The 27,062-nt window shown below is 47.1% G+C and overlaps 1 protein-coding gene across 2 annotated transcripts in view; it reads right to left on the bottom strand.

Moving 5' to 3' along the window:
- Positions 1-18,809, bottom strand: part of LOC140721932 (oxidized low-density lipoprotein receptor 1-like) — an 803,232-nt gene extending 784,423 nt beyond the window's left edge. For both annotated transcript variants that reach the window (XM_073036750.1, XM_073036752.1), the window contains exons 1-3: positions 18,718-18,809; positions 17,625-17,716; positions 14,925-15,180 (exon numbers count right to left, since the gene is read on the bottom strand). The gene's annotated coding sequence lies outside the window, so the exon portion shown is untranslated. The remainder of the gene's footprint in view (positions 1-14,924; positions 15,181-17,624; positions 17,717-18,717) is intronic.
- Positions 18,810-27,062: the final 8,253 nt, after the last annotated feature.

Genomic DNA, 27,062 nt, shown 5'->3' with positions numbered 1-27,062 from the left:
TCCACTCCTTTCCTATCCATATACCTATCCAATTTTACCTTAAATGACACAACTGATCTGGCCTCTACTACTTCTACAGGAAGCTCATTCCACACAGCTATCACTCTCTGAGTAAAGAAATACCCCCTCGTGTTTCCCTTAAACTTTTGCCCCCTAACTCTCAAATCATGTCCTCTCGTTTGAATCTCCCCTACTCTCAATGGAAACAGCCTATTTACGTCAACTCTATCTATCCCTCTCAACATTTTAAATACCTCGATCAAATCCCCCCTCAACCTTCTACGCTCCAATGAATAGAGACCTAACTTGTTCAACCTTTCTCTGTAACTTAAGTGCTGAAACCCTGGTAACATCCTAGTAAATCGTCTCTGCACTCTCTCTAATTTATTGATATCTTTCCTATAATTCGGTGACCAGAACTGTACACAATATTCCAAATTTGGCCTTACCAATGCCTTGTACAATTTTAACATTACATCCCAACTTCTGTACTCAATGCTCTGATTTATAAAGGCCAGCGTTCCAAAAGCCTTCTTCACCACCCTATCTACATGAGACTCCACCTTCAGGGAACTATGTACTGTTATTCCTAGATCTCTCTGTTCCACTGCATTCCTCAATGCCCTACCATTTACCCTGTATGTTCTATTTGGATTATTCCTGCCAAAATGTAGAACCTCACACTTCTCAGCATTAAACTCCATCTGCCAACGTTCAGCCCATTCTTCTAACCGGCATAAATCTCCCTGCAAGCTTTGAAAACCCACCTCATTATCCACAACACCTCCTACCTTAGTATCATCAGCATACTTACTAATCCAATTTACCACCCCATCATCCAGATCATTTATGTATATTACAAACAACATTGGGCCCAAAACAGATCCCTGAGGCACCCCGCTAGTCACCGGCCTCCATCCCGATAAACAATTATCCACCACTACTCTCTGGCATCTCCCATCTAGCCACTGTTGAATCCATTTTATTACTCCAGCACTAATACCTAACGACTGAACCTTCTTAACTAACCTTCCATGTGGAACTTTGTCAAAGGCCTTGCTGAAGTCCATATAGACTACATCCACTGCCTTACCCTCGTCAACATTCCTCGTAACTACTTCAAAAAATTCAATAAGGTTTGTCAAACATGACCTTCCACGCACAAATCCATGCTGGCTACTCCTAATCAGATCCTGTCTATCCAGATAATTATAAATACTATCTCTAAGAATACTTTCCATTAATTTACCCACCACTGATGTCAAACTGACAGGTCTATAATTGCCAGGCTTACTTCTAGAACCCTTTTTAAACAATGGAACCACATGAGCAATACGCCAATCCTCCGGCACAATCCCTGTTTCTAATGACATCATAAATGACCTGGATGAGAATGTGGAAGTGTGGTTGATTAAAATGCGGATGATAGAATGGTTGGGGCTGTTGTAAATACCCCCTATTTTGCCGTCTGTCAGAGTTTACTGCAGGACATTCACATGATGCAAACGTGGGCTGAAAAGTGGCAGATGGATTTCAACCCAGGTAAGTGTGAGGTAGTTCATATTGGCAGGACAAAATAAGATGGCAGAATATAGTAGTAATGGTAATACTCTTGACAGTGTGCGGATCGGAGGGATCTTGGGGTCCGAGTCCATAGGACACACAACGCTGCGGCGCAGGTTGTCTCTGTAGTTAAGGTAGCATATGGGGCATTGGTCTTCATCAATCGTGAGACTGAGTTTAGCAGCCGAAAGGTAATGTTGCAGCTATAAGGGTCCCTGGTCAGACTCCATCTGAAATACACTGCTCAGTTCTGGCCGCCTCACTACAGGAAAGACTTGGGGAGGGTACAGAGGAGATTTACAAGAATGTTGCCTCTATTGGAGAGCCTGCCTTATGAGAATAGGTTGAGTAAACTCGGCCGTTTTTCCTTGGAACGACGGAGAATGACAGATGACCTGATAAGGTGTATAAGATGATGAGAGGCATTGATCGTGTGGATAGTCAGAGGCCTTTTTTTCCCTGCGGTGAAATGGATGGCTCGAGAGGGCACAGTTTTAAGCTGCTTAGAAGCAGGCACAGAGGGGATGTCAGGGGTATTTTTATTTTTGTTCGGAGAGAGTGGTAAGTGCGCGTAATGCGCTGCCGGACACGGTGGTGGAGCCCGATACGACAGCCACTTTTAACAGTCTCCTGGACAGGTACATGGAGCTCAGGAAAATAGAGAGCTATTGGTCAGCCTAGGTAATTTAGAAGTCCATTCTGTAAAAGGGCTGGATGGTTCGGAGCTAAGGACATGTTCTCACAGTTTGTCGGCCGATGGGCCTGTATTGTGATCTAGGCATTCTGTGTGTCTATGATTTTATGACCTCTGGACGGAGCGGTCTGAGGAGAGTGGATCCGAGGGTCGCCTACGCTCGGGAGAGGTCGACGGGAACAAATGGACGACACTATGAACTCCAACGTTGGAATATTAGACTGTTTCATAAGAATGTGCCCATTTCTTTTTTATGTTGCTTTACTAACCATATAGTTAAGATACAAATTTAAAGCTCAATCGTTTACTCTCATATTGTGTACTGTTTCTAAACATCGTATAGCATCCACCCAAACGAGATTTCGTAAATTTCTCAGGCCGGGGGCTAGCATCACCCGGATGAAGCCGCGAGCTGAACGGATGATTACATTCCCACTAATTTATATTTTCTTGTAATCCCCTTCTTTAGCTTTTACAAGAGCTCTGAGTTCCCCTTTCGGCCAAAATTGAATACTTCTTGAGTACTGAGAACTTCTTCATTTTTGGAATACACATGTCCTGCACCTTCCTCATTTTTTCCTGGAAACGAAAGCAATTGCTGCTCTGCTGAAATCCCTTGCAGATATGGTTGGAGAAATGGCAGATGAGTTCAACCCGGACAAATAGAAAGATATAGCACACTATTAAAGACAAGACAGTGTCGATGAGCAGAGGGATCTTACGGTCCGTGTTTGTAGCTCCATGAACGTGGCTCCACAGTTTGCAGACGATATGTGGATAAGTGGAGAGGCAGGTAGTTTTGAGGAAGTAGACATGCTACAGAAGGGCTTGGACAGGGCAAAGTAATGGCAGATGTACTGCTGTGTTGAAATATGTATGGTCATGCACTTTGGGAGAAAATGAAAGGGTTGACTATTTTCTAAATGGAGATAAAACACAAAAACCAGAGATTCAAGGGGAATTTAATGTCCTTGTGGCGATTTCCCGAAGGTTAATTTACAGGTTGAACATAGAAATGTACAGCACATTCCCGGCACCTCAGCCCACAATGTTGTGTCGATGATGTAACCTTCTCAGGTTGAGTCTGTGGTGAGGAGGGCAAATGCATGTCAGCATTTCGACTCGATTATAAACGGAAAGGTGTGATGCTGAGATTTTATAAAGCACTGGTGAGACCTCACGTGGAGTATTGTGAACAGTTTTGTGCCTCTTATCTTAGAAATATGTTGCTCAAAGTGGAGAGGGTTCAAACGAGGTTCACAAACATGATTCCATGATTGAAGGGCGTCATATGAGAAGTGGTGGATATCTCTAGGCCTGCACTCACTGGAATTTAGAAGGAAGAAGGGTGACCCCATTGAAATCTATTGAATATTTAAATTCCTTGATCGAGTGGGTGTGGAGAGGATAGATTCTATGGTGGGGGAGTCGAAGACCAGAGGGCAAAGACTTAGAAGAGCGGCGCGTCCTTTTAGAACAAAGACAAGGAGAAATTACTTTAGCCAGAGTGTGGTGAATCTGTGGATTTATTTGCCACCGGCGGCCGTGGAGGCCAAAGCTTTCATTTTTTTTATATTTATGGCAGAGGTTCTTGATTGGTCTGGGCTTGAAGGAATACTGGAAGAAGGGAGGGGATTGAGGCTGAGAGGTAAATCGCATCAGGCACTATGAAATGGTGCAGCAGACTAAATGAGACAAATGGTCTAGTTTTGCTTCTAAATCCTACGTTCTCATGATAAGTTACTTTGTCTGAAAGTGAAAAAAGCAAATGCTTTTACCAAGCTGTACTGGCTGAAGATTGAGTTCATGAAGGTCACATGATAAGATGCAGAGGCTGCCTTGCTTGTGCAAGTTGACAAAAGCTAGCAGCATTTCATACCAAGAATGAGGTAATGTTAACTTTTGTTCAACACTGTTTTGGTAAAAGAGGAACTGACTGCAGACGCGCAGTTCTAATTTTGTACACCGACCAGAAGCATTCGTAGACTGTCTGATATCTAACAAGTGCTTCTTGAAATCGCTCACTGAATATTTTTGGCTGTTGGCTATTGCCCAAAATTCACTGTATAAATTTAAAACATAACCTGACATTGGCGGAGTCGTAAGACAACGTGATCACCTATTCAAGGTTTAACCGTACACCGAAGTCTGTGTCTTTATTTCTGTTTGACCCCGGCATGGATTCTTTTACAGTCCAATTCGGTAAAACAGGGTAAATCCTTCGGGAGTAATGATGTGGGACCCAGGGAGAGATGAACAGCTGATTTGATTGTGTAGGAGCTATTTTTTTTTTGTATTGGTATGTGTAATAAACATAGACATGTCCTTTAAGAATAGCCCAGATGGTAGACACCCTAGGAGATGGAAGGTTGGGAGAGACGGACATGAACTGGAGTGGTGAGAGAGGGAAAAGCGGAGGAGATTGGGAGCTTGGAATATCGAAGTGGAGGGAGGTATCGGATGACGTGAGACCCAGGGAGAGTTGTCGGTCTGATTTGACCGGGGAAGGTAGATCACGCACGGATAGTAGATGTGACTTTCATGGAATTTAACAAGGCTTTTGACAAGGTCCAGTTTGCAGACTACACTGGGGAATGATGTGGAACCCGCGAACACCTCTCTGAGCAGTTTGATTGCGTTCAGCTAAATGGCGGTTTGCATGATAATGTACAAGAAGCTGTGAATAACCTTGCCGAAGAGAGTAATGTTGGTGGCGTTGTCTCTAACTATCCACACGATCAATGCCTCTCATCATTTATACACCTCTTTCAGGTCACCTCACATCCTCCGTCCCTGCAAGGAGAGAACTGCGAGTTCACCGAAACTATTACTAGATGGCATGATCCACAATCCAGGCAAAATCCTTGTAAATCTCCTCTGTACCATTCCTATAGGTTCCACATTATTCCTGTAGTTTGTTGACCAGAACTGAGCACAGTTCTTCGGGGTGGGGGGGGGGGGGGGTTCAGACCGGTGTGCTATAGGGCTGTAACATTACCTCTCGCTGTTGATCTCAATTCCACCGTTGATGATTACCAATGCATCGTATTCTTAAACACAGAGTCAAACTGCGCAGCCGCTCTGAGTGTCTGATGGACTCGGACTCCAACATCCCTCTGATTTTCCACACTGCAAGGTTTACCCTTAGTAATATATTCTGCCGTTATATTAAACCTACACAAATGAACCACCTCCCACTGACCTGGGTTGAACGCAATCTGCCACTTCTCAGCCCAATTTTGCATCCATCAGACAATGGAGCAGAAGTCGGCCATTCGGCCCACCGAATCTGCTCCGCCATTTTATCATGAGCTGATCCATTCCCTCATTTAGTCCCACTCCCCCGCATTCTCACCTTATGCTTTGATGCTCTGGCAACTTAGATAACTATCAATCTCTGCCTTAAATGCACCCAATTACTTGAAATCCACTGCCGCCCGTGGCAACAAATTCCACAGATTCACCACCCTCTGGATGATGAAATAAAATCTTCGCATCTCTGTTCTGAATGGGCGCCATTCAATCCTTAAGTCATGTCTTTTCGTACTGGACTCCCCCACCATGGGAAACGACTTTGCCACATCAACTCTGTTCATGCCTTTTAACATTAGAAATATTTCTATCTGTCCCCCCCCCCCTCATTCATTTAAACTGCGAGGAGTACAGTCCAAAGCGGTCAAGCGTTCCTCATATGTTAACCCTCTCATTCCCGGATTCATTCTAGCGAATCCTCTCTGAACCCTCTCCAACGTCCAAACATCCTTTCTTAAATAAGGAGCCCAAAACTGCACACAGTGCTCCAGGTGAGGTCTTACCGGTGCCTTATAGAGCTTCAACATCGCATCCTTGATCCTGTACTCTATTCCTCTAGAAATAAATGTCAACATTGCATTCGCATTCATCACCAACGATTCAAACTGAAGGTTAACATTAAGGGTATCCAGCACGAGGACCCCCAAGTCCAGTTAAATCTCAGAATATTGAATTCTCTCCTTATTTAAATTATATTCTGCCCGTTTATTTAACCATATAACCATACAACAATTACAGCAGAGAAAAAGGCCATCTCGGCTCTTCTAGTCCGTGCTGACGCTTACACACACCCATCCCACTGGCCCACACTCAACCCATAAGCCTCCCTTCCTTTCCTATCTATATACATATCGAATTTTAATTTAAATGACAATACCGAACCTACCTCTACCACTTCTACTAGAAGCTCTTTCCACACAGCTACCACTCTCTGAGTAAAGAAATTCCGCTTGTGTTACCCTTAAACTTTTGCCCCTTAACTTTCAACTAATTTCCTCTTGTTTGGATCTCCCCTACTCTCAATGGAAAAAGCCTATCCACGTCAACTCGATCTATCCCCCTCATAATTTTAAATACCTCTATCAAGTCCCCCCTCAACCTTCTACGCTCCAAAGACTAAAGAGCTAACTTGATCAGCCTTTCCCTGTAACTTAGGTGCTGAAACACAGGTAACATTCTAGTAAACCTTCTCTGTACTCTCTCTCTATTTTGTTGACATCTTTCCTATAATTCGGTAACCAGAACTGTACACAATAATCCAAATTCGGCCATACCAATGCCTTGTACAATTTTAACATTACATCCCAATTCCTATACTCAATGGTCTGATTTATAAAGGTCATCATACCAAAAGTTTTCTTCACCACCCTATCCACATGAGATTCCACCTTCAGGGAGCTATACACCATTATTCCTAGATCACTTGTTATACTGCATTCTTCAATGCCCTACCATTTCCCATGTCTGTCCTATTTGGATTATTCCTACCAAAATGTAGCTCCTCACATTTATCAGCATTAAACTCAATCTGCCATCGTTCAGCACCCTCTTCTAACTGGCCTAAATCTCTGTGCAAGCTTTCTTCTACCAAAGTGCATGACCGTGCACTTTCCAACATTGTATTTCATTTGCCACTTCTTTTCCCGTTCTCGCAATCTATCCGTCTCTCTGCAGACTCTCTGTTTCCTCAACACTACCTGCCCCTCCACCCATTTTGAATCATGAGCAAACTTTGCCAGATAGCAATCTATTACCTAATCCAAATCGGTGCTATACAACGTAAAAAGTAGCGGCCACAACACAGAGCCCTGTTGAACACCAAAGGTAACCGGCAGCATACCAGAATGGGATCCCTTTATTCACACTCTCTGTTTCCTGCCAATCAGCCAACGCTCTATCTACGTATGTAACTTTCCCGTAATTCCATGGGCTCCTGTCAAGCTCATAAGACACGTCCTGCCCTTGACAAAGTTATGCTGTCTGTTGCTAAACATATTATAGCTCCCCAAATGTGCATAAATCCTGCCTCTTAGGATCTTCTCCATCAACTTACCAACCACTGAGGTAGGAATCGCTGGTCTGGAATTTCCTGGGCTGCATCTATTCCCTTTCTGGAATAAAGGAACAATGTCCGCAACCCACCAATTTTCCGGACCCTCGCCCGTCCCCATTGATGATGCAAAGATCATCGCCAAAGTCTCAGTAACCTCCTCCCTTACTTCCCAGAGTAGCCTTGGGTACAATCAATTGGGTCCCAACGACTTATCCAAATGATGCTTTCCAAAATCTCCAGCACATCCTCTTTTTTAATATCTACGTGCTCAAGCTTTTAAGTCTGCTGCAAGTCGTCACAACGATCAACAAGATCCTTTTCCATAGTGAGATCTCACTGGGATCTAACACCTGACCAGGTTAATTTTCCAATAACAAATCAAGAAGATTCTCGTCCTGCAGGCTTATCTACATATTCTGTGCAGAAACCTTCCTGAACACACCTAACAGACTCCAACCCATCTAAACCTCTTGCTCTAGGGAAATGCCAATAGATATTTGGGAAATTCATATCTCCCATCGGGACTACTCTGTTATTATCATTCCTTTACAGGATTTGTTTCCCTATCTGCTCCTCGATATTCTTGTTACAATTTGGCGGCCTATATATATAAAAAACACCCAGTAAAGTTATTGAAACTTTCCTGCTCCCAATCTTCACCCTAAGAATCTCCGAGATAATTCCTCAATGGTGTCCACCTTTCCTGCAGCTGTGTCACTATCTCTGATCGACAGTGCCACGCCCGCACCTCTTTTGCACCCCCCCCCCCCGTATTTCTGAAACATCTAACGGTCGGCAATTGAAGTATCCATTCCTGTCTCTGAGCCATCCAAGTCTCTGTAATGGCCACCACATCATATCTCCAAAGCATGACTTCGGCTGCTTGAACCGGGCACGACTGCGCAAGCGCGTGAATGTCGGCCCGTGAGGCAGTGGGAGAGTTTAAAAAGCGAGCAGATTAACAGAGCGGGGGACGTAGTGGAGGGAGACAGGGTAGGAAGGCATTGGCTCCAGAGGCTTTGGCGAGCAGATGCTGAGGACTAGCTTGCTCCCAGTGAGGTAAGGCCGGATAATCTCCTTTAATTAATCTAATTATTTTTAGGAGTAGGTAATGGAGGCAGCAGTTAGGGCAGTCGAGTGCAACCGTTAGCAGGATGTGGGAGTCCGGGCGAGCACAAATGTGCCTGATGACTACACCTGCAAAAGGTGCATCCAGCTGCAGCTCCTGACAAACCAAGTTAGGGAACTGGAGCTGGGGCTGGGGAAACTTCGGATCATTCGGGAGGCAGAGGCAGAAATAAACAGGTGTTACAGGGAGACATTTACCCCGAAATGTCAGGAGGCAGGTAGCTGGGCGACTGTTAGCAGGGGGAAAGGGAATAGACAGAATGAGTAAATCACCCCTGCGGCCGTTTAGGGAGTTGGGTGCAAAGATGAAGGACAGGACCTCCATGGTTGCAATCTCAGTATTGCAACCCGTGCCACGTACTAGTAAGGCCAAAAACAGGAACTAATGCAGCTGAATACGTGGCTAAGGAGTTTGTGGAAGAAAGATGGCTTCATGTTTCTGGACAATTGGGCCCAGTTCCAGGGAAGGTGGGGCTTGTACCGACGGGACGGGTTGCACCTGAACTGGTGGGGGCTAACATCCTTGCGCGAATGTTTGCTAGTACTGCACCGGGGGGTTTTAAACTAGATTTGCAGGGGGATGGGAACCAGAGTGTTCGCGCAGATGGTGAGGTGGGGAAGGATAGAGGTCATGCGAGAGCTGCAAGTACAGTGCATGGAGTAAAGCCAGATCTAGCATTTGAGGAAAGCGAAACAGAATAAAGGTTGTAAAGGTAGTTAGGTAGAAGGGCTAAAGTGCGTGTACGACAATGTTAGAAACATCAGGAACAAAGGTGATGACAAATTGCCCTTACAATTTCTCAGTTCTATCCATACTGACTCTACATCGCCTGTTTCTATGTCACATCTCGCAAGGGACTGAATTTCAGTCCTCACCAGCAGAGCCACCCCGACCCCTCTGCCCACCTGTCTGTCCTTCCGATTGGACGTATACGCTTGATTATTCATTTCCCAGTGAAAAGTGGCAGATGCGTTCACCTCGGGGAAATGTGAGGTGGTATAATTTGGAAGGACAAACTCAAAGGCAGAGTACAAATGGGAGGATACTTGGTAGTGGAGAGGAGCAGAGGGATCTGTGGGTACGTGTCCACAGATACCTGAAAGTTGCCTCACAGATAGATAGTGTAGATAAGAAAGCCTATGGGGTGTAAGCTTTCATAAGTCGAGAGGTAGAGTTTTAGAGTCGCGATGTGGAGATGCAGCTCTATAAAACCCTGGTTAGGCCACACTTGGATTATTGAGTCCAGTCTGGTCGCCTCACTATAGGAAGAATGTGGAAGCATTGGAAAGGGTACAGAGGAGATTTACCAGGATGCTGCCTGGTTTAGAGAGTACCCATTATGATCAGAGATTAAGGGAGCTAGGGTTTTACTCTCTGGAGAGAAGGAGGATGAGAGGAGACATAATAGAGGTGCACAAGATATTAAGAGGAATAGACAGAGTGGACAGCCAGCGCCTCTTCCCCAGGGCACCACTGCTCAATACAAGAGGACATGGCTTTAAGGCAACGGGTGGGAAGTTCAAGGGGGATATTAGAGGAAGGTATTTTTTTTCACTCATTGAGTGGTTGGTGCGTGGAATGCACTGCCTGAGTCAGTGGTGCAGGCAGATACACTAGTGAAAGTTAAGAGACTACTAGACAGGTGTATGGGAGAATTTAAAGTGGGGTTTATATGGGGGGCATTGTTTAAGGGTCGGCACAGCATTGTGGGCTGAAGGGCCTGTAATGGGTCGTTCTATTCTATGTTCTATGTTGCAACATTGCCATAAATTTCTTATTCATCATTTCCACCCGTAAAGCCTCACTTAGTCGAATTTTCTCGCCTGCCCTGACTGTCCACTGCAGTAAAAATTTCTCAAACTAGTAATGTCACCCCTCATCCTTCAATTTCTTCCTCTTTCTCACGACTAAAAATAGGGAAACCCGAAAGATCGTGCTGTCCTGCTTGCTCCTCCTACACCCAATTCTCAGTAATGTCCACAACTCAAGTTCAGCAACTCTCCAAAAACTCTCATGCACAGTCCTGACAAACCTTCCCGCTGGGATATCAGTTCTCCTCTAGTTTATGTGTAAACCGTTTTCCATCTCTTCTATACAAATCCCAACTTCCATGGAGAAAAATTCTATGATTCCAATTTTCGGAGCCCTCCCACCCACAGCTCGTGCTAAACTGTATGGTTGTCATATATCTGGGCACACTGGGGCGGGTAGTGGTCCTCTCCTTTAATTTAATAGCTAAATCCCTGACCTCACTTTGCAAAACCAGCTTCCCATTTGTACATATATGCTGCTCACATACTCACTTAAGAATCATAGAGAAGGAATGGTGTGCTGAGAAAAGGGAAAGGAAGGGGAGGAGATTGTGGCCACAGAAAGGGTGTTCAGATTGCAGCCGTTGGAGCTGAACATGTGAGTTACCATATTTTGCTCCCTATCTAGGATTGGAGTCTGCTTAAACGCCGAAATCCATTGACCCACGACTAGTACTCAGAGACAGAGCAAGAATTCCTCCATACAATCCCATTGCACACTCCTGGAAACATACACTGATTAACGCTCCCTCCGCAACGATCCATGGCACACTGCCGTGGTCAAACACAGAGTGTAGCTCCCTCCACATTGTCCCAACAGACACTCGGAAATCTTACACGGAGTGAAGCTCCGTCCACACCGTCCCAACACACACTCCCAAGGTCAGATAACCAGCGAAGCTCTCTAAATATTATCCCATATCTCTCCCGGGGTCAGACATGTGAAGTACCTCCCGCACCATCACAGCACACCCTACCGGAGTCAGCAAAAGTACGAAACCCTCTCCCTCCTCCGTTCTCCCCACTCACCAATACCTAGATTTTCGGCTTTCCAGTAGTCTTGAACTGTGTGAGTCTCTCGGAGATGGTGTGTGTGTGTGAGCGGATTGTGTGCTGCCGTTAGAGGAAGGAAGCGGAGGAGAGAGGAGGCCAGGGAAAGGGTGGTGAGAATGCAGACACTGATGCAAGTGGTGCGGAAGCACATGACCGGCCTGTGCATGCAGAGTTGTGGAGAGATTCAGATCCTGGCGATCGATATCCATGGGACGGTGGGAGGTGAAACACCAGCCATCATCTCTCCATCATACTCCGCACAATTGCCTGTGTCACAGAGTGGGAGGAGAGTGGAGGGACGACGTAGATGGGGAGCGTTTAGCGGGTGGAGTGTATCACCGAGATGGAGAAGGGGCGTATATGTACGTACGGGATGATGGAGACGGCGAAGTGTACAGGAGGGGGTTTGGGTCACGGAGACGGGGTTTCTTGGAACGCAGGGATGGTTGACGGAGACGGGAGTGGTGTACTGGAGACGGGGAGTAGTGCAGGAAACAGAGAGTTTGACGGAGTTGGGCAGACATTTTGCCGAAGGAGGGTGTTATGCATACGGGGTGATGTTTTCGATTGTTTTCGAATTACAGTGCAGGTTAACCTTCTCCAAATATGTCCTCTCTATCACACCCTCGGCTTCCCGAATGACCCTGAGTTCATCCTGTTCCATCTCTAACTCCTCAACGCGGAGTGTTAGAAGCTGCAGCTGGATGCACTTAAGACCATAAGACCATAAGACAAAGTAGCAGAGGTCGGCCATTCGGCCTTTCGTGTCTGCTCCGCGATTTATTTTACATGATCTGATCCATTCATCCATTTCGTCCCACTTCCCCCGCCTTCTCACCATAACCTTTGATGCCCTGGCTACTCAGATACTTATCAATCTCTGCCTTAAATACACCCAATGGCTTGCCCTGCACTGCCGCCCGTGATAACAAATTCCAGAGGTTCACCACCCTCTGGCTGAAAAACAAAATAAGAACCCCCCCTCCCACCTTGGGAAACCACTTTGCCACATCCTCTCTGTCCATGCCTTTCAACAGTCGAAATGTTTCTGTGAGGTCCCCCCTCATTCTTCTAAACTCCCTGGAGTACAGTCCAAGAGCGATCAACTGTTCTTCATACGTTAACCCTCTCATTCCCGGGCTCATTCTAGTCATTTTTTTCTGAACTCTCTCCAACGTCAGCGCATCCTTTCTTAAATAAGGAGTTTAAAACTGAACACAGTACTCCAAGTGAGTATTACCAGTGCCTTATAGAGCCTCAACATCACACCCCTGCTCCTATAATCTATTCCTTTAGAAACAGACAATAGTCAATAGACAACAGGTGCCGGAGTAGGCCATTCGTCCCTTCGAGACAGCACCGCCATTCACTGTGATCGTGGCTGATCATCCACAATCAGTACCTCGTTCCTGCCTTCTTCCCATATCCCTTGCCTCAGCTATTTTTAAGACTTTTATTTAACTCTTTCTTGAAAGCATCCAGAGAATTGGCCTACACTGCCTTCTGAGGCAGAGCACTGCATAGATCCACAACTCGCTGGGTGAAAAAGTTTTTCCTCAACTCCGTTCTAAATGGCCGACTCCTTATTTTTAAACTGTGGCCTTTGGTTCTGCACTCCCCCATCATCGGCGACATGTTTCCCGCATCAAGCGTGTCCAATCCCTTAATAATCTTATATGTTTCAATCAAATCCCCTCTCATCCTTCTAATTTCCTGTGTATACAAGCCCAGTCACTCCAATCTTTCAACACCTGACAGTCCCGCAAACCCGGGTATCAACCTCGTGAACCTACGCTCCCTCAATAGCAAGAAAGTCCTTCCTCAAATTTCGAGACGAAAACTGAACACAATACTCTCGGTGTGTTCTCACCCGGGCCCTGGGCAACTGCAGAAGGATCTCTTTGCTCCTCTACTCAATTCCTCTTGGTATGAAGGCCAACATGCCATTAGCTTTCTTCACTCTCTGCTGTACCTGAATGCTTACTTTCAATGTCTGATAAACAAGGACACCTAGATCTCGATTTACTTCCCCTTTTCCTAACTTGACACCATACAGATAGTAATCTGCCTTCCTGTTCTTGCCATTAAAATGGATAACCTCATATTTATCCACGTTAAACTGCATCTGCCATGCATCTGCCCACTCAACCAACCTGTCCAAATCACCCTGCATTCTCCTAACATCCTCCTCATATTTCACACTGCCACCATGCTTTGTGTCATCTGCAAATTTGCTAATGCTACTTTTAATCCCTTCACCTGAATCATTAATGTTTATTGAATATAGCTGCGGTCCCAGTACCAAGCCTTGCGGTACCCCACTAGTCACCACCTGCCATTCCGAAAATGACTTGTTAATCCCTACTCTTTGTTTTCTGTCAGCCAACCAATTTTCTATCCATGTTTGTACTCAACCCCCAATACCATGTGCTCTAATTTTGTCCACTAATCTCCTATGGACCCTATCAAAGGCTTTCTGAAAGTTCAGGTACACAACCCTGTCCATTTTCATAGTTGCATCCTCGATAAATCTGCAGAAGATTAGTCTTTTGGGGTCAGACAATAGGTATGACGCCCACCACACCAACCCAAGACACACCACCAGATCGGAGACTGAAAAAGCCTCTCTCTCTCTCTCTCTCTCTCTCTCTCTCTCTCTCTCTCTCTCTCTCTCTCTCTCTCTCTCTCTCTCTCTCTCTCTCTCTCCTCTCTCTCTCTCTCTCTCTCCCTTTGTCTCTCTCCCCTCTCTCTGTCTCTCTCTGTATGTCTCTCTCTTTCTCCTTTGAGAATGGGGTTCAAGCGGTTTGTGGAGGGAGCTTCACCTTGTCTGACCCCGGGAATGTGTTATGGGACGGTATGGAGCAAGTTTCACTCTGTGCCTGACCCCAAGAGTGTGTGAGGGGGAGGGATCTTCCATCTGGGTCTGACCCTGTGGCTGTGTGATGGGACAATGTGCACCGAGTTTCACACTGTCTCTGACCCCAGTCTTGTTTGTTCGGACGGTTCAGTGGTTCTTGTCCGCTCTCCCTCCTCTCTCTCTCTCTCTCTCTCTCTCTCTCTCTCTCTCTCTCTCTCTCTCTCTCTCTCTCTCTCTCTCTCTCTCCCTCCCTCCCCACCCCTCTCTCTCTCTCTCTCTCTCTCTCTCTCTCTCTCTCTCTCTCTCTCTCTCTCACTCACTCGAGATTAGGAGCGGGGTAATGAGGGATGTTAACTCACTTTTCATGCTGGTCAACAGTTGGCGGATTAATTTGCTTTTGTGGACAGAGCTGTTGTAGTTGAGATTAGGGGGAATGAGGGATTTTACCTCACCTTTCCTGCTGGTCAACGTCGGCAGAATAATTTGCTTTCGGGGATAGAGCTGTTGTGGTTGAGGATGCACGCATTCCTGAGACAGGTGGCCTGGCAGAGGTCCCGAAGGGAATTCGCGATTGTCCTGGATTCAAGGGTCGAATACAACTCAAGGCCTTTTAGTCGATATTGGCACCTGGTCCTGTTCATCTCCCAAGATATTGTTCCCCAAGAGTCTGGTAGTCTCGTTCGGAAGTGATCAGAGAGAGGTGAAACTCTGTCAAAAAGAAAAGAGAAATTTACAAATGTTTCAGAGGGCTAGGTAATGTTAGATATCTAGAAGATTATAAGGCAAACTGTAAGGAGCGTAAGGGGGAAAATATGAGAGCCAGAAGTGGCCATGCAAAGTTTTGGTGGCAGGATTAAGGAAAACCCCTAGGCATTCTACAAGTACATGAGGAACAGGAGGATAAGACGTGAAAGAATAGGACGTATCAAGTGAGGCAGTGGAAAGGTGTGCATGTAACCGCAGGAAGTAGCAGAAGTACTTAATGAATACTTTGCTTCAGTATTCACTATGGAAAAGGATCTTGGTGATAGTAGTGACGACTTGCAGCAGACTGAATAGCTTGAGATTGTGGATATTAAGAAAAAGGATGTGCTAGAGCTGTTGGAAATCATCAGGTTGGATAAGTCGCCGGGACCGGATGAGATGTACCCAAGGCTACTCTGGGAAGTAAGGGAGGAGGTTACTGAGACTTTGGCGATGATCTTTGCGTCCGAGTCCATAGGACGCTCAAAGCAGCTGCGCAGGATGACTCTGTGGTTAAGAAGGCGCATGGTGTATTGGATTTAATTCATGGAACTGAATTTCGGTGCACAGAGGTAATGTTGCAGCTATATAGGACCCTGGCCAGACCGCGCCGAGTACTGCGCTCAGTTGTTGTTTCCTCACTGAAGAAAGGATATGGAAGCCATAGCAAGATTGCAGAGGAGATTTACAAAGATGTTGACTGGATTGGGGAGCATGCCCGATGAGAATAGGTTGAGTAAACTCGACCTTTTCTCCTTGGAGCGACGGATGGTCAGAGGTCACCTGATGGAGGTGTATAAGATGATGAGAGGCATTGATAGTGTGGATAATCAGAGGCTTTTTCCAGGGTTGAAATGTTTGCCACAAGAGGACACGGGTTTAAGGTGCTGGGGAGTAGGTACAGAGGAGATATCAGGGGTAAGTGTTAGACGCAGAGAGTGGTGAGAGTGTGGGATGGGCTGCCGCCAATGCTGGTGGAGGCGGATACAATATTCACTTTTAAGAGACTTTTGTATAGGTGCATGGAGCTTAGAAAAATAGAGAGCTATGTGCAAGCCTTGTAATTTCTAAGGTAGGGACATGTTGGGCGCAACTTTGTGGGCTGGGCATGTATTGTGTTGTAAGTTTTCTATGTTTCTATATTTCCACCCATAAAGCCTCACTTAGACAAGTTGTCTTGTCTGTTCTGACTGTGTTTTGTAGTTTACGTGTAAACCGTCTTCTATCTCTTCTGTAGAAATTTCACGTTCCTTGGAATAAACACAATGAATTTTCTGAAGCCCTCCCACCGGCACCGCAGCTTGAGCCACGTGCTGAACGATATGGTCTTCCTGTGTCTGGGCACACTGGGACGGGTGGTGGTCCTGTCCTTTAATTTAATAGCTAAATCCCTGACCTCACTCTGCAGAACCACCTCCCCGTACATACCGATTTCATTCCTACATATATGGACCAGGACGTCGAGCCGCTCACTCACCCACTTAAGAATCATAGAATCTTTTTGCAATTGCAGTTGAGCCTCTTTCTATTGCACTTAAGTCAACTACATTATTTCAAGTTGTTAGGAGAGGGGTCATAGAAAATTCCCATTGAAATCCTCTCAATTCACATCTGACCCTGTCGTGCTCTCCACCCTCAAAATGTGTAGTCAATTTCGCTGCCACTGTACGTTCACATCAGTTCAGTTTTGGGCCCCGTTCATAGAAACCATCTATTTCTTCCCTCCACACTCGATTCACTTTTTAGACAATGGGGTTTGAATGGTCTTATGTGCATTAAGGATTTGTGCACTGAAAATATATTTAATAGTTTTGATAACCTGTGCAGAACATATGGCCTTCCGCATAATCATTATTTTTTTAATACCTGCAGATTCTCCACGTTGCCAAGGAAAATGTTTCCTCTTTTCCTGATCTACCACCTGCTATGTTGTGGGACAAACTCACTCATAGCTTTAATAATAAAGGGTTGATCTCTGTACGATACTCGCAGCTGATGTCTTTGGGTGTTCAAAATCTAAAGCAAACTACGACTAGCTGGGAGGATGACCTTGGTGTAGATCTGGCTGAGGGATATTGGGCAAAAGCACTGAATAGGGTTCATTCCTCGTCATCATGTGCTAGACTCGCGCTCATACAATTTAAAGTTTTACACTGTACATTTAAGTAAAACCAGGCGTGCTGACATATATCCTGGGACAGACGCTGGCTGTGACAGGTGTTCCTTCTCTCCGGCTGGTTTAGTGCATGCATTTTGGTCTTGCCCTCGGCTTGATGGCTACCGGGCACTAGGTTTTAAAATTATCACTGAGGTTTTGTGGTTACACCGAGACCTTGCCCGCTTATAGCTGTATTTGTATTTGATGTTTTGGATTTAAATGCAAACCAGTCGGATATCATTTCACTTACATCGCTTTTGGTCCGTAGGAGAATCTTGCTGGTCTGGAAATCTGCCACTCCCCCATCTGCTGCTGCTTGGTTAGAGGACGTAACGTTTTATTCTGAAATTAGAAAAGATTAAATTCACTCTGAGGGCGTCGGTGAGCAAGTTCTATTCGAAATGGGGGCCCTTCTTGTCATATTTTGGGAGTCTTAAGGAATTACCTACTAGTTGAGGGCATTTGATTGTACTTGGGAAGTTGCTTCCCTTTTAACACGCATATGGTTTACCTCACAGGGTGTTTGATGAATTGTAATATGAGTGTATTCTGGATCATCTGAGATGTTGTAGATGTGTGTGGGACTTCGTCTTGAAGTAGTGTGGGGGTATGGCTGTGAAATGTCCGTACTTGTATTTGTGAAGTGTTGTATTGTAAATAAATTAGCTGTCATTGTATGTTCGTGGAGAGCGGGTGAGGGGAGGTTTGTTTAGGGGTAAGATACAAAAGCAAAATGGAGGAAAACGTAATCCATTATTATTCTGTACAGTGACCTTCCAAGAATAAAAAAATATATTACAAATAAAAAAAGAATCATAGAGTAGTAATGGTGTGCTGTGAAAAGAGGAAGGAAGGGGAGGAGAGTATGGCCACAGAAAGGTTGTTCAGATTCAGCCGTTGGAGCAGAACGTGTGAGGCGCCATTTTCTTGCTCCCTATCTCTGAATGGAGTCTGTTTAAACGCCGAAATCCACTGACCCATGGCCAGGAGTCACAGACAGAGTGAGAATCCCTCCATACAATCTCATCACACACTCCTGGAAACATACACTGAGTAACGCTCCTTCCGCAACGATCCATCACCCACCGCCGGGATCATACACAGAGTGCAACTCCCTCCATATTGTTTCAACACACACTCCGGGGTCACACACAGAGTGAAACTCCGTCCACACCGTCCAAAGGCGCAGTTCCGGGGTCGGATAACCAGCGAAACTCCCTAAATATTATCCCATCACTCTCCCGTACTCAGACATGTGAAGTACCTCCCGCACCACAGCAACACACCCTACTGGAGTCAGCAAAAGTGCGCAGCTCTCTCCCTCCTCCGGTCTCCCCACTCACCAATACCCAGCATTTCGGCTTTCCAGTAGTCTTGAATCGTGTGTGACTCTCGGGGATGGTGCGTGTGTGTGTGTGAGCGGACTGTGTGCTGCCGTTAGAGGAAGGAAGGGGAGGAGAGAGGAGGCCAGGGAAAGGGTGGTGAGTTTGCAGGCACTGATGCAAATGGTGTTCAACCACATGACCGGCCTGTGCATACAGAGTTGTGGAGAGATTCAGATCCTGGCGATCGATAGCCATGGTACGGGGGGAGGTGAAACACAAGCCGTCATCTCTCCCTCATACTCCGCACAATTGCCTGTAACACAGAGTAGGAGGAGAGTGGGGGTGGGCGACGTAGATGGTGGTGTTTAGCGGGTGGACTGGATCACGGAGATGGGGAGATGGGTACGTACGCGATGATGGAGACGGCGAAGTGTGCAGGAGAGGATGTGGGTCACGGAGACGGGGTTGCTTGCAGGCTAGTGATGGGTGACGGAGACGGGAGTGGTGTACTGCAGTCTGTATGACGGTGACTGGGAATAGTGTAGGAGTAGGTTAACGGATGGGGGAGCGGTTTTGGAGAGGGAGGGTGTTATGCATACGGGGAGGACTGTATTCGTGTTACAGGTCAGTGCCTGACTCTGTGTTGGTATATTTGAGTGGTGAGATCCTGCTGTGGTGCAGAGCCTGTCAGTGTGTCAGTGTCACGATGAGGGGCGTGTTAATGCCAGATGTGGGTTGCGGCCGAAACAATTTCAGTGTCCCATTGAAGGACATCTCCGTGTCACAGTGAGGGTTGTGTGCCTCGTTCATAGCTTATGCAAACGGTACTGTCCCACCTGCAATCAAGTCTCACTAATATATACCGTGTCAGGCTTAGAGGCGTTGACCCCTGACCTGAGCGCACCTGCCCTTCAAACAATACTTCCTGCATTGAAACGTACGCAGCTCAGAACATGAGTCCCAGCAGGCTCAACCTTTTGCTTCTTGACTTTTTCAGAAGTCTTGACAACAACTGTCCCAACAACCTCTCAACTATCTGTAATGGCGTTCTTATTTACATGTCCCTGCAACTCTAGTTTATACCACCACTCTCCCCTTCTAATGGCAAACATTACCGCTGGGATATTAGTTCGATTCCACTTCAGGTATAAACTGAGAAAATTGTTCATGGGAAAGGAAATGAAGGATCTGAGCAAGGTGGGGAAGGTGTGGCGCGGCCTCTGGGCAGGAGTCCGTGCTGCCCCCCAGTGTTCGCTCGCAGAATACAATCTGTTTTGTGAACAATTGTAGAATGCAGTGACATTAAAAATGCCCAAGCTGTCTCAAGCTGCATAAGTGTGTGTGTGTGTGTGTGTGTGCGTGCGTGCGTGCGTGCGTGCGTGTGTGTGTGTGTGTGTGTGTGTGTGTGTGTGTGTGTGTGTGTGTGTGTGTGTGTGTATGTGTGCGTGCGTGCGTGCGTGCGTGCGTGCGTGCGTGTGTGTGTGTGTGTGTGTGTGTGTGTGTGTGTGTGTGTGTGTGTGTGTGTGTGTGTGTGTGTGTGTGTGTGTTTCTAATTTTCTAATTTTGGACACACCTGCACACACATAAGTTTGGAGAACAGCGTCCCTTTTGCCTCCTATATACTGGTGACGATAACGAACGCATACCATCGAGGAATCTGGTTCTCGTCCACAGTATCTTTTTTCCGTCCCCTTAACAATGAGAACCCTATCTATAAAACTCACCAGATTTCACCTGCCTCCCTGCTGAGCCACAGAACCATACTCAGTGCCAGAGACCTGACCGGTGAGACTTGTCCCTGCTTGGTCATTTGCACCTCTCTTCTCCCATCCAGATGTATCCAAGGGGGTTATCTGTTATTGAGCGGGTTGGCCACAAGGGGTCACTGCACTGCCTCTGGCTGTTTAACCCCTTTCTCCTTCCAGTCTGTCACCCAGTTTCCTGTAACCTACACCCTGGGTGAAATTATCTCTCTATATGTTCTCACTGTCACCCCCTAGGCTTCCCGAATGATTCCCGAGTTCATCCAGTTCCAGTTCCAACCCTGTAACGCAGATCGTCACGGCGAGTTGCGTGCGTGTGTCACGGTTTGGAGTCGCTGAGCGTCCGGTCGGGGCTGTGTTCATGTCATGGTGAGGGGTGTGTAGGTGTCACAGTGACAGCTGTGTGGCTCGCTCACTGCCTATGCTGTTTGTGACGTTCTAGTACTCCGTGTTTAACAATCCATCGTCAAAATCCGTGATATAACCCACCCCATTGTCTGCCCACTCGATGAGTTGAAATCTGTCTTTTGCCCCTCTTGCAGAGCAGTGAACGTAAATCACCGAACAGAACAGACCCTTCGGCCCACAATATTGTGATATGCCAATGAGTAAATCACTTCTGACTGCACAACAACCATCTCCCTGCGTTCCCTGCACATTAACGTCCCTGTCAAAGAGGCACATGAACCCCTCTCTCCCTGAGTTTGTCAATGCATCTCATGCGACCAGTAAAGCCGCCCCTGGACTTTGAATGCTTCCTGCTTCATCACGACTAATACACCCGATACCGGGAATGTTGAGCGGACGCTCCTGCCAGCCCTGAAACGCCGTCTCACTAATGTCTACACTATCATAATTCCAGCCATTGACCCTTGCCCTGAGCTCATTGGTCTTTCCTACAATACTTCCTGCATTGAAACAGGGGCAGCTCAGAACATGACTCCCTGCAGGCTCAATCTTTGCCTTCCTCACTTTGTCGGTGGTCTTAACCACATCTGCGTCAGCAAACACTCCTCTATTTGTTTTGGCATTCTGTTTTTCATCCCCTGCATCTCTGATTCAATCCCCACCCCTCCTCCTCTTTAATGACAGAACTTCCCGCTGGAACATGAGTTCTAGTCCAGTCCAGGTGGAAACGGTGAGATTTGCTCGGTGCGGAGAAAATGAAGGGGCTGCGCCACGTGGGGGCGCTGTGGCGCGGCCTCCAAGCAGGTTTATGTGCCGCCCACTGGTGTTCGCTCGGCAGAAGACAGCCTCTGTGGGGTCGAATCCAGATTTCGGTCGCATTCTGTGGACCCCGGGCCTCAAGCTGCGTTGTGGCCTATTTTAAGCCTTATATATTAAAGCTTTTTTTTTGCACCTTGGTCCTGGAGTAACACTGTTTCGTCTGGCTGCATTTATGCCTATTCATGTAAGATTGAATGAAAATTCAACTGGGATTATATTGAAACTGGCCTCATACACTGGTCACACATTCCTTAGAAGAGAACCCAATGTTCCAACTATCAGAAGCCCTCATTCATACCTCGACACCTTAGCCACGCGTTAGTAGGTGTTGCCTTCCTATTTCTGGCCACATCAGCACATACCGAACTTCGCCTGCTCACCCTCCCACTTATATATTGCTGAGGACCCGCTCAGAGTGGTAGTGTCCCCGACACTCGGGAGGCAAAGCACCATCCAGTAATCCCTCTATCACACACAGAACGTCTTTTCTCATTCCCTAACAAATGATCCCCTCTCATCACACCTCTCCTCATCTCGCCCTCCCCCTTCCCTTCTGAACCACAGAGCCAAAACCAGTGCCAGAGACCTGACCTGAGATACTTCCCTCTACTTGGTCATTTCACCCCTCACCCCATCCAAAAGTATACAAGTTGGTAGACCTGTTATTGAGGGGGTTGGCCACAGGGGGCACTCTAACCTAGGTCTGGCTGTTTAACCCCTTTCATCATCCTGACTGTCACCCAGTTTCCTGTGATCTGTACATTAGGTCTAACTTCCTCCCAATATGTCCTCCCTATCATCCCCTCAGCTTCCCGAATGATCCCAAATTCATACAGTTCCAGTTCCAACCCCTTAACGCCGATTCTGAGAAGCTGCATCAGGATGAACTTATCACAGGTGAAGTCGTCAGAGACACTGAGGTCTCCCTGCCGTCCCACGTCCTGCAATAGGAGCATTCAACTCTCCTGCCAGGCATGGCCTACTGCTCTAATTGAATGAAACAATAAATACATTGAAAACAAATCCATCAACAGTTGGTCCTGTCTCCTGTGTTTTAGTCTTTGCTGATGAATCCACTTCCCTGATTGGTTCTGGTTCAAACAAACGTGAGGCGCTGTCACAACGACTCCGTCAGTCAGACTCAGAGCGAAACAGCCACATTAAACCTCTCTTCCCCTGTGTTTGTCAATGCATCTGATGTGACAGTTAAAGCCGCCCATCTCCCTTGAATTCTTTCCACCTCAATCAAAATCCGGAATGTTGAGCTAACTGATCTGCCCGCCCTGCAACCAGCTTCCACTAATGACTGCAATATCATAATTCCAGTCGCTGGCCCCGACCCTGAGCTCATCTGCCTTTCGTACAATACTTCCTGCATTGAAACGTACGCAACTCAGAATATGAGTCCCAGCAGACTCAACATTTTGCTTCCTGACTTTGTCAGAGGAATTACCAACATCTGTCCCAACAACCACTCCACTAACTGTTATGCCAGCCCGGTTTTCATTCCCCTGAAACTGTAGTTTAATCCGCACCATTCCCCCTTTTTAATGCAACCCCCCCCCCCCCCCACTGAGGTGTTATGTCCACTGCAGTTCAGGTGTAAACTGAGAAGTTACTCGCTTGGAGAGAAAATGAGGTTCTGTGCAACGTCGGGCGGTGTGCTGCCCCCTAGTGTTCGCCGAATGCCAGGAGCTCCAACTGAGCTCCTGCAGAGCAGTGAATTTAAATCACCGAACAGAACAAACACTTCGACCCACAATGCTGTGATATACCAATAGAGTAAATCACTTCTGACTGCACAACAACCTACTCCAGTTCAGGTGTAAACTGAGAGGTTACTCGCTTGGAGAGAAAATGAAGTGGCTGTGTAACGTGGAGCGGAGTGCACCGTCCTCCAGACGGGAGTATGTGCGCCCCCTAGTGTTCGCCGAGTGCGAAGAGCTCCAACTGGATGCACTTCTCACAGGTGACGTCGTCAGTATGACTGGATTCTCTCTTCCGTCCCATGGCCTGCAATGAAAACATTCAACTCTCTTGCCAGACATCCCTACTGCTCTAACTGTGCAATTATAAAGAAGCAAACTATAGATTAACTGGCAAAAAACAATCAACGTCATAATTTCTTGCACTTGCTTAATGAATCGGCTTCATCGCTTGCTCGCTGTTCAAACAAACAAACAAACAAATAAATAAAAGAACCTCGTGGCACTGCTTTCTAATTGTTTCTCATTGAAATCTGTCCTAATGCCAGAATTTTATGAGTAGGTGACTCCGACAGTCATACACTGAACAACGCTCCCTCCAGTACATCACATCAAACACTCCTGGGGTCAGAGACGGAGTGTAGCTTTCTCCACACTGTCCCACCGCCCTGATTAAACCTCCTCCATCAGTGTCTCGTCACTCTTTCCCTGTTAGTGGCATAGAGTGAAACTTCTTTTTCCTCGTCCCATCACACACTCGCGATTTAGATATTATGTGTAGCTTCCCTCTGCCCAGTCATTTTGAGAAGACTAGAATGTAAAACCAGTGCTAAACCGTAAGAGTTCCGTCTCCAGTACGACTGCTTGTGATGTCGTCTTTGGTTTGGGTTGGTGCCGTCTTTTTCATTTCGAATCTGAGTCTGAATTGATTCCAGACCTGACTCTGCATTTGGGTTCAACACCATCCACAGCTGTCTCGGTTCAGAAGTGATCACAGCTTTAGGAGTTTGAGGGGATGTGCTCTCTCAGTGAAGATGAGGAAAATTCTATGGATGTTCGGTGGGGAACTTTCTGACTAGCCGCATCGCCGCCTGGTGTGGATGCTGCAACGCACAGAATAGTAACGGGCTACAGAGGGTTCCAGCCTCAGCCGCCACTCTGACGGTCACACCCCTCCCCACCATCGCGGATATTGTCAAGAGGCGATGCCCCGAGAAGGCGGCATCCATCACTGAGTACTCTCCCCACTCGGGAGAAGCTCTCTGCTCGTTACTACCATCAGGGAGGAGTCGCAGGAGCCTGAACACAGAAACACAACGATTCAGGAACATCTTCTCACCCCGCGCCATCAGGTCTCTGAACGCACAAGCACACACTCGACATTTTTGCGGTGTTTATTAATGTTTGTAATTTACATTAACTGTACAGCTTTTTTTGCAGTTCTGATGCAGCAGAAGAACACATTCCAAGCCGTCTAAATTTCAGATAAAAAAATAAAAATCAAATAGCGATTCTGCTTAAAAATATTCGATAAGACAGGACACTTGTCACGCTGGTCTTCACCGGTCAGGGCGCTGAGCACAGGAGTCGGGAAATCACGCTGCAGTGGTACAAGACGTCGGTGAGGCTTTCTGCTTTAGAATAAACGCCACTGACCTGGAAAGAGTGTGCAGGGAGTTCTACGGGGATATTGCAGGAAATCGAGGGTTATGTACAGAGGGAGGGAAGTTTGTGACTTTATTCCCTGGATCAGTGTTGCAAACTTACAGAGGTGCATAAACCCAAGAGCGGCACAGACAGAGGGAATGAGCACAGACTTTCACCCAAGGTTGGGTTATCGAGAAGCAGATGACACAGGATTGTGGTGAGAGCGGGTGGAAAGGAAAAAGAGAGAAAGAGAGATCATGGAGACGGAGGATTCAGAGAGAATGGAGAGGGTGGGGGGAGAGAGGGGTAGAGAGGTAGCAGAGAGTGAGAGAGTTGGCTGAGAGAGAGGAGAAAGAGCGGGCAGAGAAAGGGCGAGGCAATAGAGGGTGGAGAAGAACGGGACGGATTGGAAATGGCCACAAAGCAGGGGGTCAGTGGGGACAGAGATTCGTCGGTGCGTAGTGGGGAGAATGGGGACGCCTCAGCAGTTGGAGAATGGGACAGAGAGGGCGAGGAGGTAGTTTGAGAGGATGGAGTGTTGATAGTGACGAAGAGACAATGGGGAAATAGAGGGGTAGGCACTGGATTCAGATCGGCTGCACTGTCACAGACGGCACAGGATTATGGGGAGAGTGGGTGGAAAGGAGAGAGAGAAATATCGGGGAGATGCAGGGTTTAGAGTGAACGGTGAGGGAAGAGAGTGGTGTAGAGAGGCGTACGGAAGTGGGAGAGAGGTGAAAGAGGTAAGTCGAGGGAGCAGAAGAAAGCGGGCGGAGGAAGTACGAGGTAATAATAAGATAGGTAGAGAGAGCGGGACGGGGGAATGGAGGGAAAGAAGGGGTTGGACGGGGAGAGAGGTTTGTCGGTGTGTGGTGGGGAGAATATGGTTGCGATAAGAGGAGGAATTGGAGTAGGAGGGAGGGGCAGAGAGGTTGTGCGGGGAACCTGAAAGGATCGGGGAGTGAGAGTGAAGGGGAGACTGGAGTTAGTCATTTGATTCACGTCACCTCCACTGGCTGTTGACAGAGACCCTGGATCTTTTCAGGAATATCTGGCAACAACGACTTCTCGCAGATGAAATGCTGATCACGATCGCAAGGAGAAGTCCTTTTGACTGCAGTCGGATCACACTGCCAGCAGTAGGGCGTCCCCGAAAACCCCTTGTACAGGAGACGGAAGCTCGCATTCCTATACAAGAGGATTAAACAATTTCAACAGAGACAAAACAGCTCTAGCAGAGAACCCGAGCCGAGACCGTCCCCAAGCTAATCCCAGGAAATCGCTCTCTCCTAACAGCCTGTGTCAGTCCCCAAACGCCTCCCACTCAAACGCTCTCCCCCACGGCCCGGTGCCGGTACCCAGACTGATACCACGGTTCCAATGTCTCCCCACAATCCTGTGTCAGCCCCCAACTAATTGCACTGACCCAATGTCTCCCCACAACCCCGAAACCCCAGACTAATCCTACCGAACCGCTGCCTCACCACAGTCCTCTGTCAGTGCCCATACGAATCGAACAGGTCCACCTTCTCCACTCTGATCTGTTTCAGTCCCCGAACAAACCCCACTGTCTCAGCGTCTAATCCCGCTGCCCAGCTCTTTTCCCTCAGATGTATGTCATTCAGCAAACGAATCCCACTGTTGCTCCCTCTCCTGACAGCCCGGCGAATATCTCCAATATAACCCCACTGCACCGCGCTGTCCTAACCCACATGCGCCAGTACCAGAATATTCTCTGTCACTGATCTCTCCCCACTGCCCCCCGGCAGTTTCCGAAGTATTCCCACTGCCCTGTCCTTCCCCGTCAGACATGTGTCGGCCCCAAAATCCTCCTATTGTACCACCCTATCCCCTACCCACATACAAACAAATCCCAATACCCCTCACTTTTTCCACAAAACTACTTCAGACCGTAAACGAATTCCATTTTCTCCCGTCAGGACTATATCAATACCCAACTCTCACCTGACAGATCAGTCCAAATCTCACCTGCTTTCGCATTTCCCAATCCAGTACAAAC

Source organism: Hemitrygon akajei, unplaced genomic scaffold (assembly GCF_048418815.1).
Source record: "Hemitrygon akajei unplaced genomic scaffold, sHemAka1.3 Scf000065, whole genome shotgun sequence".
NCBI lineage: Eukaryota > Metazoa > Chordata > Chondrichthyes > Myliobatiformes > Dasyatidae > Hemitrygon > Hemitrygon akajei.
This window is presented reverse-complemented; position numbering and strand designations above follow the sequence as displayed.